This window comes from Prionailurus bengalensis, chromosome D1 (genome assembly GCF_016509475.1).
Source record: "Prionailurus bengalensis isolate Pbe53 chromosome D1, Fcat_Pben_1.1_paternal_pri, whole genome shotgun sequence".
NCBI lineage: Eukaryota > Metazoa > Chordata > Mammalia > Carnivora > Felidae > Prionailurus > Prionailurus bengalensis.
Window position 1 is genome coordinate 71,493,366 of NC_057346.1, and position 14,044 is coordinate 71,507,409.

The following is a 14,044-nucleotide window of genomic DNA, read 5'->3' on the forward strand; positions in this document are numbered from 1 at the left end:
GAAGGACTCAGTCCCACGAGACTGCCCTCTGCTTCAGACACCCATCGCTGACCGACACACTGACTACGGATTGGAGGGTCCCACAACCCCCTCTTTGGGTTCCATTAATTTGCTAGAGTTGTTCACAGAACTTAAAAAAAAACCCATTTACTCACAAATTACCAGTTTATTACAGAGACTATTAAAGGATACAAACCAACAGCCGATGAAGAGATACAAAGGGCAAGTTCCTCAACACTGGACCTTCTGTCATTATGGAGCTTCGGACCTAGCACAATGGTACATGGAAACATTCTGGTTCACCAACCTGGAAGTTCTCCAAACCACTTCCTTTTGGGTTTTTATGGAGGCCTTATAACACAGGCATGATGAATTAAATCATTTACTTTTGGTGATTGATTCAACCTCCAACTCCTTTCCCCTCCCCGGAAATCAGGGGGTGGGACTGAAACTTCCAACCTTTTGATCCTGATTGGTTCCCCTGACAACAAGTCCTCACACTTAGACACCTCCCCAAAGTCACCTCATTAACATAAACCCAGCTGTGGTGGAAGAGGGCTTGTTATGAATAACAAGACACCCATTTCACCTTTATGGCTCTGAAGCATTTATTTAGATATTGACGGCAAGGGACCAAACATTATAACAAAAGATGCTCTCATTGCTCTTATCACTTAGGAAATTCCAAGGGTTTTGGAAGCTGTAGACCAGATATATATGAGAAATATATTTTGGTTGTAGATATGGCCAAAGATATATTTCTTATAAATCACAACATTGCAAACCTCTCATTAATCATTACTACATAACACATTTGAGAAATATCCAGCATTGTTCATTCAGTATACAGGCTCATCTGCTTTAGAAGGTATTTATAAGTGAAATATTTTTACATTAAAAATGAGTACAATGGGTAAAATTTTTAATGTTTTCGTGAAGTATACATAGACGTATACAGCAATATTCGCAGCAAAATAAAATACTATGAACACCATTATGCAGCAAACATTGCTGTCCCCTCAGAAGCTCTCTCATGCCTCTTCCCCATCTCAATCCCCTCATCTTCCTGCTGAAGACAATCATTCACCTGCCTTCTCTTTGCCTGAAATGTCTTTCACCTTTTGGAGTGAGGGTTATCAAGGCTGAGTGTAATATTCTAGATGAAGTATTTTCTTGCAGCATAAAAGGTATCATGCTTTGTCTTCTGCATTGGCACTGTTTCTTTTATAAAGTTAGCGATCAGTTTTATTGTTGTTGCTTTGAAGTGATTTTCTTTCTATTTTCACTGTATGGTATTCTTAGGGCTTCTTGAACCTCTGGCTTGAAATCTTTTAAGTTTTGGAAAATTAGATCTTCAAATACTCTGTCCCATTCTTTCTTTTTCCCCTCTGGGTTTTCAGGTACCCAAATGTTAGATGTTATTATATTCCCCGTGTCTCTTACACATTTAAAATTTTCCACCCCTTTATCTCTCCATGCTTAATTCTAGGCCACTTCTTCACTACATTTTGGTCTGCTACAAAATCTATCTCGTTCTTATAATTTAGCTAATTTTTTTTGTTCAGTTTTAGAATTTCCATTTTATGGTTTTAATTCTCTAATGAATTTTTCCATTTTAAACATTTTGTTAGGTTTCCAAGAAGCAGAGCCTTCAGCTAGGGACTCTTGTGTAACTTATTTATTGAGGAAATGCTCTCAGCTGAAATTTATGAGGGGCAGAGGCTAGGATGGGGAAAAAGCCAAAGACACTGATGTGGCTGAAGTCCTTGGCCTGATCCCACAGGATGGTGCCCTGAAGCACCAATAGCATCACACAGTTGTCCTCTTTGAGGCAAGTGGTGTGTGTATATAACGTATGGGGATGGGGGGTTTAGGCTAACCTCCTAGGGAATTCCAGGATAGATGACCCCATCAATTGAGGACAGTTCTGGGAGAGTAAGAGCAGCTAATGCTGGGGGTAGGGGTGGGGGCATAGTTGAAGTGAATCCACCTAGAAAATACAATTATGGTAGAGCACTAAGAGTGTCCACTACAGGCATATTAAGCATGTTTACTGTTAAGTTTGCAGTTGGTAATTCTATTACCTGGATCTGTTAAAGGTCTCTTTTTGTTGTCTGTTGTTTCTTTTGGTTTCAGTCAATATTTTGTCTCCTTACATGCTAGTTATCATTTAGTGCCAACAATGTAAATGAAAAAGTTGAAGAAATATTTGAGGCCTAGAATTTTTATTTTCCTTCGGGGAGGATTTGTTTGCCTCTGGCAGGATGCTGGGACATTAGTACTAGTAATCTTGAATCACCTTAATCCAATCAGGGACTAAGCTGGGCAATTCAAAGCCGGGCTTCAACTTCAGTGAAGCCCATTTTTTCACTTACACTGAAAACACAGCTTTTTAGGGGCCCTTGTTAGGCATATTCTCCCAAGTTTTGGGACTCTAGCTCTGTGAATCCACCAAAAACCGTGCTTACCTTCTCAGCCTGTGAGTGGTCTCCCCCAGATTGGTTCACAACTCTAGGAGAAAATAAGCAGGACACAGTCTAAGCTCACTTCTCCGGGTTTCCTCTTTTGTTTGGATCTTGGCCCCACAATTCTTCACTATCTTGTTGTTAAAAGCTTAATTGTATATGTATACCCCCAAATCCGTATGTTGAAGCCTTAACCCCCAATATCTCAGAATGTGACTGTAATTGGAGACAAGGCCTATAAAGTGGCAATTAAGTTAAATGAGATAATTATGGAGACCCTAATCAAATCTGACTGGTGTCCTTGTAAGAACATTGGTCATGTGTGAAATATCTATATATCTATATATATGTATATCTATATATCTATATATCTATATATATCTTTGCATCTATGTTCACATGTGAGATTGCCTTATCATTTTTCTTTCTTTAAATAGACATGCGTTTGGTATCAGAATTATCCTAGCATGAAAAAAAAATCAGTTGGGTAGCGTGTCCTCTTTTCCTATTCTCTAGAAGTATTTGTATAAGATTGTCTTTAGAATTCATTGGTAAATTCATGTAGACCTAGAATTTTCTTTGTAGACATTGAAAAAAATATGAATTCAAGTTCTTTATTAGTTATAGCACTATTTAAATTTTCCATTACTGCTCCTGTCAGTTTTGGAAAGTTGAAAAAGAGCTCCTCTTAGGACAGTGTTTCTATATATACAAGTTGTACATTAAAATCACTCGGGACCTTTAAAAATACCCATGCCTAGTTTTTGTCCTTGGAGCTTCCACTTTATCTGGGTATTAGCACTTTATTTATTTATTTTTAATTTTTTTTTCCCCAACGTTTATTTATTTTTGGGACAGAGAGAGACAGAGCATGAACGGGCGAGGGGCAGAGAGAGAGGGAGACACAGAATCGGAAACAGGCCCCAGGCTCTGAGCCATCAGCCCAGAGCCCGACGAGGGGCTCGAACTCACGGACTGCGAGATTGTGACCTGGCTGAAGTCGGACGCTTAACCGACTGCGCCACCCAGGCGCCCCTGGGTATTAGCACTTTATAAAAAAAAGATCAATTTTAATTTTCAAAAATATCTTTGGGGGCACCTGGGTGGTTCAGTCTGTTAAGCATCTGACTCTTGGTTTCAGCTGAGGTCATGATCTCACAGTTTATGAGTTTGAGCCCCAAGTTAGGCTCTGTGCTGACAGATCAGAGTCTGCTTGGGATTCACTCTTTCTTTCTTTCCACCCCTTCCCTGCTTATATGCACAGACGCGTTCTCTCTCAAAATAAACTTTTATTTTTTGTTTATCTTTTTAATGCTTGTTTGTTTTTGAGAGAGAGAGAGAGAGAGACAGAGAGAGAGAGAGAGAAGTGCAAGAGAGAGAGGGAAGGGAGAGAGGGTGACACAGAATCTGAAGCAGGCTCCAGCACAGAGCCTGACAAAGTGCTCAAACTCCTGAACCATGAAATCATGACCTGAGCCAAAGTCAGACACTTAAACAACAGAGTCATCCAGGTGCTCCTCAAAATAAATAAACTTTAAAAAATATCTTTGCTTTTTGTGGTTTCAATTATATCTATCTATATATATTAGGTATATATGTTTTTTATATTATATATAATAAATACAATTACTGATACATAATCAAAAATTTAATAAAAGATGAACATACTTCTACCCCATCCACATCTATCCTTTTCTCTGAGTTTCCTAGAAATGACCATTTTCATTAGTTTTGTATTAACCTATCTAATGCTTTTTAGTCAAATACAAGTGCATACACACACACACACACACACACACACAAATTCCCCACCTCATACAAAAAGGGAACATATTTTATACATTGTTCTTTGTATTCATTAGCTAATGCTCTCTAAGAAATCACCCCAAAATATACTGGTAATAATCATCGTCATTTTTGTGAGCAGACAATTTAGAAATGGATGGCTGAGCAGTTCTTGGTCAGGATCTCTCATAAGATCACAATCAGACGACAGTTGGGTCTGTAGTCATCTGAAAGTTTGAGAAGGATCTATTTCCAAGGTGGCTCACTCACATGGTGGACAAGTTGATCCTGGCAATTGGTGAGAGACCTCAGTTTCTCTGAGTGTGGACCTCTCCACAGGACTGCTGGAGTGTCATCAAAATATGGTGGCCAGATTCTCCCAGAATGAGAGCTTAGAGACCCAGGTGAAAAAGTTGCAGTGCCTTTAGACAAGCCTTAGAGGTCACACATTATGACTTCCATATTCTATTGGTCACACACACCAGACTGGATTCGCAAAATTGAATATACTAGATGGGGATCATCAGGGGTAATTTTGGAGGTTAGCTACCACATTGCGTATACTGGTTTTTCATTTTTTGTTGTTTTAACATGATTTGTCCTAAAGACCTCTCCATATTACTACACAGAAGACATCCTCATTTTTAATGCAGCTGTAGTATATTCTATTGTAGTATATACTGTAGTTTATTCCAACATTCCTTCATTGATAGAAATGTATGGTTGCAGTGGCTTGTTTTGTTTTGCTGTCATAAATAACGCATGAGTGAATAACCTGGCACTTACATCCCTTTGTATGTGTTCAAGTGGATCTGCAGGAGAGATTCTTTACTTATCCTTTACTAAAAGGAGTTATTTGAACTTAAATGCAAGAAATCATGTTTATTCTTCTTGAATTTTGTCATCTTAATGGTTGATTATCTTATCTTTATTGATCTTTTGTGTCTTTATTCAGACAATAATGAACAGCTATTAAGGAAAAAAACGACAAGGTTCCAGCAAACAGATCCCCACTTAATTGTCTTCCTGATGAAATTAACTGTGAATATTCTCATTAAAATCTTTCCCTAAATGGGGAACCTGGGTGGCTCAGTTGGCTAGGCGTCCGACTTTGGCTCAGGTCAGGATCTCGCGGTTTGTGGGTTCGTGCCCCACATCAGGCTCTGTGCTGACAGCTCAGAGCCTAGAGCCTGCTTTGGATTCTGTGTCTCCTCCCTCTCTCTGCCCCTCCCACGCTCATGCTCTGTCTCTGTCTTTCAATAATAAGTAAACACTTAAAAAATTAAAAAAAAAATCTTTCCCTAAAAGTTGGAATTGTTTGGTCAAAAGGTGAACACATCTATTATTTGATAGATGCTGCCACATTCCTTTCCACAAGAAGTGTCTTCATATGCTTTGGGTAAATACTAAGTAGTGGAATTACTGTATCATATGGTAATTATATCTTTAATGTTTTGAGTAACCTTCATACTGTTTTCCAGAGTGGTTGCACCAATTTGCATTCCCACCAACCGTGCACAACTGTTCCTTTTTCTCGACAATCTTGCTAACATTTGTTGTTTCTTGTGTTTTGGTTTTAGCCATTCTGACAAGTGTGAGGTAGTATCTCAGTGTGGTTTTGATTTGTATTTCTCTGGTGATTAGTGATGTTCGGCATTTTTTCACGTATCTGCTGGCCGTGTGTGTCTTCTTTGGAGAAATGTCTTTTCATGTCTTCTGCCCATTTTTAAATTGGATTCTTTGCATTCTTTTGGTGTTGAGTTGTATAAATTCTTTATATATTGGGGTAATAGCTCCTTATCGGATAGATCACTTGCAAATATCGTTTCCCATTTGGCAGGTTGTGTTTTTGTTTTGCTGTTTGCTGTGCGGAAGTTTTTATTTTGATGTAGTCCCAGGAGTTTATTTTTTGCCTGTTTCCCTTGCCTGAGGAAGTGTATCTAAAAAAAATGTTTCTATGGCCAATGTCAGAGACATTACTGTCTGTGCTGTCTTCTAGGATTTTTATAGTTTCGCATCTCACATTTAGGTCTTTAATCCATTTTGAGTTTTTGTATGTGGTGTGAGGAAGTAGTCCAGTTTCATTCTTTTGCATGCAGTCTTCCCAACACCATTTATTGAAGAGACTGTCTTTTTCCCATTGCATACTCTTGCCTCCTTTGTTGTAGATTAATACACCATAAAAGGGTGGGTTTATTTCTGGGCTCTGTTTTGTTCCATTGATCCATGTGTCTATTTTTGTGCCAGTACCATACTGTTTTGATTACATGTGGTAATCTCTAGTATATCTTGAAATCTGGGATAGTGATGCCTCCAGCTTTGTTTTTGTTTTCCAAGATTGCTTTGGCTATTCAGGGTCTTTGGAGGTTTCACACAAATTTGAGGATTATTTGGTCTAGTTCTGTTAAAAATGCTGTTGGTATTTTGATAGGGGTCGCATTGAATCTGTAGATTGCTTTGGGTAATATGGGCATTTTAACATTATTTGTTCTTCCAATCCATGAGCATGGAATATCTTTCCATGTGTTTGTGTTTTCAATTTCTTTCATCAATGTCCTATAGTTTTCAGAGTCTTTCACCTCCTTGGTTAAGTTTATCACTAGGTATTTTATTATTTTTGGTGCAATTGTAAATGGGATTGTTTTCCTAATTTCCTTTTCTTCTACTTCATTATTAGTGTATCAGCTCAAATAGTTTCTCTGAGGGCTACGCTTTTGGCAACTTTTTCTTTGATGAAAACTGATCTGTTGAACCTGTTTCTTTTAGGGTGAATGTCAGTAAATTCTACTTTCACAGTTTATCGATTTCATTCACTCTTCAAACTCCTTTGCATTGTTATGTAAATCAATTTCTTATGATTATTAAAATTGTTTCTGTGATTACTCTCCCTTGTCATTTCATATTTTGAGTACTTATGCTATGTCCCCCTTTCCCTGGATTAATCAAGTTAGCTAGTGCTTAGTTTGCTTGTCTAATTCCAGAGTCAGCAAACTTTTTCATATAGTGGTGTATAGTAAGTATTTTCCACTTTGCAGGCCGAGAACATTAGGTAGATATTTGTAAAACAGGAGTGAAAATTTTTACAAAATTTTTATTGACGACATTCAAAATATAATAAGTACTTAAAAAAAATACTGATCCACTAATGAGAAAAAGGGAATTCTTTTCCAGGAGATAAAATTTTGCTTAACTGGGGTTCAAACTTCATGTTTCCTATCATCAAAACATTACAAATGTTCATCTGTTAATGCTGATCTGTAATGAGATTTACATATTTCATATTTGACAGTGCCTTTTCACAAAGATGGATACTGCCAATACTGATATCAATCCCTGAGCACCTAATTTTATTTTTTTATTTTTTATTTTTTTCAATATATGAAGTTTTTGGTCAAATTGGTTTCCATACAACACCCAGTGCTCATCCCAACAGGTGCCCTCCTCAATACCCATCACCTACCCTACCCTCCCTCCCATCCCCATCAACCCTCAGATTGTTCTCAGTTTTTAAGAGTCTCTTATGCTTTGGCTCTCTCCCACTCTAACCTTTTCTTTTTTTCCTTCCCCTCCCCCATGGGTTTCTGTTAAGTTTCTCAGGATCCACATACGAGTGAAACCATATGGTATCTGTCTTTCTCTGTATGGCTTATTTCACTTAGCATCACACTCTCTAGTTCCATCCATGTTGCTACAAAGGGCCAGATTTCATTCTTTCTCATTGCCACGTAGTACTCCATTGTGTATATAAACCTCAATTTCTTTATCCATTCATCAGTTGATGGACATTTAGGCTCTTTCCATCATTTGGCTATTGTTGAGAGTGCTGCTATAAACATTGGGGTACAAGTGCCCCTATGCATCAGTACTCCTGTATCCCTTGGGTAAATTCCTAGCAGTGCTATTGCTGGGTCATAGGGTAGGTCTGTTTTTAATTTTTTGAGGAACCTCCACACTGTTTTCTAGAGTGGCTGCACCAGTTTGCATTCCCACCAACAGTGCAAGAGGGTTCCCGTTTCTCCACATCCTCTCCAGCATCTATAGTCTCCTGATTTGTTCATTTTGGCCACTCTGACTGGCGTGAGCCTGAGCACCTAATTTTAATTGAGTATATTAATTACTGGGAAGACATTTATAGAATTCTATTAAATTCTTCAATATTTGCCTTTTTAGCATGTCATTACTTTACAGACTAATCACTTGCAATTGAAGGTTAGATGGAAGCTCTTTGGTCACACAGTTAAATAAATTTTGAAATATGGAAATTCCCTTTGCACTGGCATTCAGATCTGAAAAAGTGCTGCTGAAACCTTAGTGTGAGCTCACAAAACATGTGCTGGAAAGATGTGTGGGAACGGAGGGCTTACTTTTCATTTGAACTTTTGACGGCACAGCCAGTATATAAAGTGGCTTAATATTACAATTGCCTCTTGAACAACACAGATTTGAACTGTGCAGGTCCACTTATATGCAGATTTTTTATAGTACAGTACTGTGAATGTATTTTCTCTTATGTTTTTTAAAAATTTAAATTCTAGTCAACTTCGCCTCAGTATGCTTCCCACATAAGCACTGTTTGGCCTTTCAATTTTAGGTTAAACTCATTAAGAATGATCTGCTGTAAAAGTTAATGTCCAGGGGCACCTGGGTGGCTCCATCGGTTAAGGGTCCCACTTCGGCTCAGGTCATGATCTCACAGTTCATGGGTTCGAGCTCCACGTCGGATTCTGTGCTGACAGCTCAGAGCCTGGAGCCTGCTTCGGATTCTCTGTCCCCCTCTCTCTCTCTGCCCTTCCCCCACTCACATTCTGTCTCTTTGCTCTTTCTCTCTCAAAAATAAACATTAAAAAAAAAAAAAAAGCTAACGTCCAAAGCCATTCAGTATGTAATAACAATAGTTAAGGATGGTTGCTTTCATTCAGAAAAAATTGAATTTTGGTCCCAAGCTAAAAAAATTTGCAATAAAACGTTATCACTAAGTCATTGAACCGTGGCTTGGGAGAGCAAGTCAGGATATTCCGCCTCTATTTCTGACAAAAATTCTCAAAACTAATGATGGTTAAGTCCATGAGAATAAGTGAAGTTCAGTGCTGACCTCACCAGTTCTGTAACACATGAGAGATTCAAGTATTTTGTGCAAAGTACCTGCTGAATCATAACTTGTCCACGCCTTGTTCTGTCCCACATCTACCTTTACTGTCAGTGATAACACATCTTAGCTGATTCCATCTCAAGTTGTACTGAAATAGTGTTTTCTCATCTTCTTTGAAAATATCCTCTTCTGTAGTTGTTTAATGGAGACTGTTCACAGAGGCTAAATTTTCAGTCAAACTTGGTGCTGACTTCTTGAATAAACAGCAACTCAACAGTATGGGTAACATCTGTTTACTCATCAAGAACCAAGGAAAATCACTCAAAATCATCTGCATTGTTTTTAATTGACTATCAACATTGCTCCAATGTCCTTAACTCTGAGCAACTGTTCTCAATGAAAGACTGTTAGTCTTAAGCAAGTTTATTTTCTGGACACATTTTTTTGGCTGCTTCAATTAAACACAACTAATTCACAAGTAGCAAATGACTTTTCCTGCCTGGATAACAAACGAGCCACTCAGAAACTTTGGTTGCAGCTTCATTTTCATTTCATTCAATTGTGAGAATGATAGATATCATTAAAAAATACCTAATTTTCCTGACCACTGCTTTCCTGTGTGAAGGATACTGTGACAAGTGCTCAGTCTGATAATGCCAGAACATTCTGCATTATTTTGGCAGAGCTACAGTGTTAGTCTATAATAATTTATTATGTTTTGCCACCTAATTTGGTTAAAATAATCCACACTCCACTATGCCCTAAAAGCATGACATTCAAAATTCACTTTTCTCTCTCTTCTTGTTTTTGTTTGATGAGTATACACTGGTAAAAAAATAAATTTTTTCAACCATTTAAAAATGAAAAAAAACCATTCTTAGCTTGTAGGCCATACAAAACAGATGATGGGCCACATTTTGACTGTAGGGTGTAATTTGCTGACTCTTGATCCAATGTATTGATTTAAAACAAATACATCTTATTAGTTCTATTTCTCTATTGTCTAACTCATTAATTCCTGGCTGTCAGGAATTTATAATTCTTTTCTTATGCTTTCCTTTGGTTATTTTTCTAATTTAAAAAAACCTATATTTAATTCATTTTCAACATTTCATTTTTCGTTGAAGTATTTAGGGCTATGACTTTTCTTCTGAGGACTACTCTAGCTATATTCCATAGATGTAAATATTCAGAGTTTTTATTGTTTTCTAGAATTCTGCAATTTTGGTTTGTAGTTCCCCTTTGCCCAAAGATTATTTTTGATTTTTTAAAAAATTCCACAACATAAGGACAATTTCATTTTCTGGTTTCATTATTTTGTTATGAATACCCAATCTTATTGTATTTTTAGAGAATGAAATCTGTATTATTTATACTTCTGGAATTTATCAAAGTTCACTTTTCATCCACTGATATGGTCAATTTTCATGAATACTAGAAAGATGGCATATTCTATTATCAGGTATAGAATTTGATGTATATTTGTCAGATCTACCTGACTGATCATGTAGTATGGGTCTTTGTTATCTTCATTTGTTTTGTGTTTTGTTGTTGTTTGGTTTTTTGGCCCACTCAATTTGTCTTAGGCCGACGGAAGTGAATTCATTCGTCTCCTAGTATTAAGGTACTTCTACATATTTCTCCATGTATCTCTTGTCATTTTTGCTTTATGAAAGATGCCGTTATTAGGTGCAATATTTATTCATAACTATCATAACTTCCTTGAGAATTAGTCTTCAGGATTATAAAATGAATTTCTTTGTCTTGCTTATGCTTTCTGCCTTGAGTTCTACCTTGTTTCGCTAAGATCATGAATTCTGCTTTCTTTTTATTTCCATTTGCCTGGTATGTGTTGCCCAACCTTTTATTTTTGACCTTAATCTGTTTTAGATGTCTCTTGTGTATAGCATATACCTAATATAGCATTAGGTTTTGTCCAGGATCCAATCTGAACACCTTTTTATTTTAATAAGTGAGATAAAAGCCTCTTTACATTTCCTTAGTGTGACTGTATGTAGAGACTTAGTTTAGTTCTCTCATATTATTTGCTCTTTATTAAAAAATTAATTTTAGTTCTGACACTTTTTGTGTTTTTGATTTAGTGGTTTTCTTTATACTTCTACCTTTATGTAGCATTTTTGCACCTTATTTCTTTGGACAGTATCTGCTTCTCCTTTATGTATAGCATTAGCTTGTATCTCTTCTTCCTCCATATCTCCCACGACCCAATTTTAGGCAATATTACTATCCTTTACTTTTGGCCTTTTAGGTATACTTAAAATTCTACTTGATTTGTCAGTTTTAAATTATGTCCTTTGATTCTTATTATATAGGGAGCTTTTTCTACATTCTACCTTCTCTCCTTTTACTTATTTTTGTTAGATACATTGTTTCTACACAGTCAGAGTATAAAATGTTTAGGTATTATTCTGTCACACTTACTCCACCTTTGTAATGCTAGCCCTTTTGCTGACATTTCCCCCTAATTACTTGGTTGACTGAAACTTGCCCTCACACCTGATTAATAGTTTTAGTTGATGCAGAACTTTAGGTTCAAAATCAGACCAAACTAGGGGGCTGCCAATCTAGGGCACCAATCGCTATGTAGGAACACCATCATCTCCCAGGCACAGTACTCAATTTGTTTAGACGACTCTTTCAGCACTGGGAACAAGTTCTACAGCTTCACAAACAGGAAGAGAAAGTGGGGTGAGAACAGGGCATAAGCTTGATTTCTTCCCACTCTTGTCCTCATGAGCTCCTCTCCTTATCTGATTTTCTCCTTAGCTGTCCTTTGAAGGATGAGCTCCCACCTCTACCTCAGCCTTTGACTATGCGTGGTCTTGTCTGTAGTGCTTTCAGTATTGTTCCACTTGCCTTCGATCTTTTAGAACTTCAAAGTATATAATTCACTAATATGGTCCTCCATCCCCATTCTCAATGCCTTTATCCCTTTTTCTATCCTTAGAGTTATTTCAATGGTATTTGAGGAGAAGAATGCTCAGTTGCCATTTTGAATTGGAAGTTAGATTTCCAACATTCTAGGTAGGAGCTCACCACTGATTGATCAGAGAAGGCATTTCCACTGCAGAAGATCCATAGTCTATTACTACATGGTTTCCCAAAATAAATATTTTCCATTATGGACTACTAATTCATGTTAATTTATAGTTTTCAAAAATGGCAGCATTTTATTTTTTACCACAGTTAATTGGCTCCAAATAGTCAAGAGTTGACAGTATATTGAAAAACAACCTTATAAACTGTAAAGCACAGTATAAATCATTAGGAGTAAAAAGCATAGGGATGAAGGACATGTGTCTGCTACGAACTACAGGAATCATTTTCCCTCTGAACTCCTATTTCTTTGGCTATAAAATGAGCACAATGAGATGAAAGCTCTTTTACATTTAATAAGCTATGAATCTACATTTTTAAATGATTTTGTCAAGTTCGCACTGACCTCAGTAAGAAAAAATGTAACGTAAGAAATGGGTACAAAGTAAAGAAATAAATAGTATGTTCTTCATTCTCTGTAGGTTTATGAAGGTCATCCTAAAAGAAATAGTGGTAGCATTCAGGAGCAAAAGAAGCCTCCTTAATTTTGATTACAATCCATTCCAGTTCAGTAAATTTCTTTGCTAAGACCACCAACCCTCCAGAATCTCCAGTCTCAGAAGTTCACCTCAGGCATTCAGAGGAGATATGACAGTAAGCAGGAGGCCCAGGGATGAGAGATTTGCTCATCAAAGGAAGAGAAAGATCAAAAAGCAACTTGAATGAACACATTTGTCTAGAGGCAGGGAGGCAGGTAGGATAGCTGCTGGGCCTAGCAAGTGGTCAGGGGGCAGTGAAGTGGACATTGTAATTGGTCTGCTAGTCAGGAGTTCCTCTTCTCTTCATAACTCTCCTTATTTCTGTTTAGGTAACTATACTTCCCCAGGGTAGCACATGTACTTTGGGAGAAGCCAACTCCATCACGGGCTCTAGAAGTCAGGCCTAAGTGAACCATAATCCCACTCAAAAGACAGAGTTTTAAAAGATGGGCATGTAACTTAGTTAGGACCAATGGGACACAAAGAACAGTTCTGGGGGAATATCTGAAAAGCTCCCATGTCTCTACAAGGAGGAGAACAAAGCACATGTACTTCCACGAGTCTGCCTTAAGATAAAGCTGATGCCATCTGGGAAGCCAAATCGAGGGATGTGAGCAAGCAGATCTTTGTAGTATGGAGCACGTAGGACATACTCACCCTAAAACTGCCATACTACCTTCAAATGTCCCATTGAAGTGTATCTACCCAGGACTTTTTCCCTCCTGCAACCAGAAACATCTTAATAAGCCAGAAAGGCAAAGACTCCTGATTCATCACACTTGGAAATATTCAACAGATGAAGTTACTAAGGTTAAATTCATATTCTCTTTTTTTTCTCTTTTTTTTTTTTTTAATTTTTTTCAACGTTTTATTTTATTTTTGGGACAGAGAGAGACAGAGCATGAACGGGGGAGGGGCAGAGAGAGAGGGAGACACAGAATCGGAAACAGGCTCCAGGCTCCGAGCCATCAGCCCAGAGCCCGACGCGGGGCTCGAACTCACGGACCGCGAGATCGTGACCTGGCTGAAGTCGGACGCTTAACCGACTGCGCCACCCAGGCGCCCCTCTTTTTTTTCTTTTAAGTAGGCTCCATGCCCAGCACAGAGCA